General features: G+C 43.2%; 1 protein-coding gene across 10 annotated transcripts in view; it reads right to left on the bottom strand.

Annotated features, from left to right (window-relative positions):
• The window catches only part of NFATC3 (nuclear factor of activated T cells 3), a 140581-nt gene that overhangs the window by 2871 nt on the left and 137372 nt on the right, over positions 1-338 (bottom strand). The window lies entirely within an intron of this gene.

The following is a 338-nucleotide window of genomic DNA, read 5'->3' as shown; positions in this document are numbered from 1 at the left end:
CTGAAAAATAAGAAAGAGGAAAGTGATTAGTAACCTCTGTGTGACTGACCATATGATGCTCAATTCCAAGCCCTACTTCAAAGACATTTTCCACCTTTCAGTGGCTTTCTATAAAGGTAAGGGCAGGATTTGAGGCCTACTCTTCAACTGAATGGAAACATCATTCCAGAAGTTGTTCCAGAATGCCCTTTCTTTCCCTTTCAGTTCAATTTTGATTGGGAAGGGGAATGGCTGACAAAAAGGGAAACGTTCTTTTTTTTCTTATCTTTATGGCCGCACCTGCAGCATATGCAAGTTCCCAGGCCAGGGATTGAATCGGAGCTACAGCTACCGGCCTG

This window comes from Sus scrofa, chromosome 6 (genome assembly GCF_054392235.1).
Source record: "Sus scrofa isolate SSC_HxYL_T2T_F1_AM1 chromosome 6, Sscrofa_HxYL_maternal_Yorkshire_Landrace_v2.0, whole genome shotgun sequence".
NCBI lineage: Eukaryota > Metazoa > Chordata > Mammalia > Artiodactyla > Suidae > Sus > Sus scrofa.
This window is presented reverse-complemented; position numbering and strand designations above follow the sequence as displayed.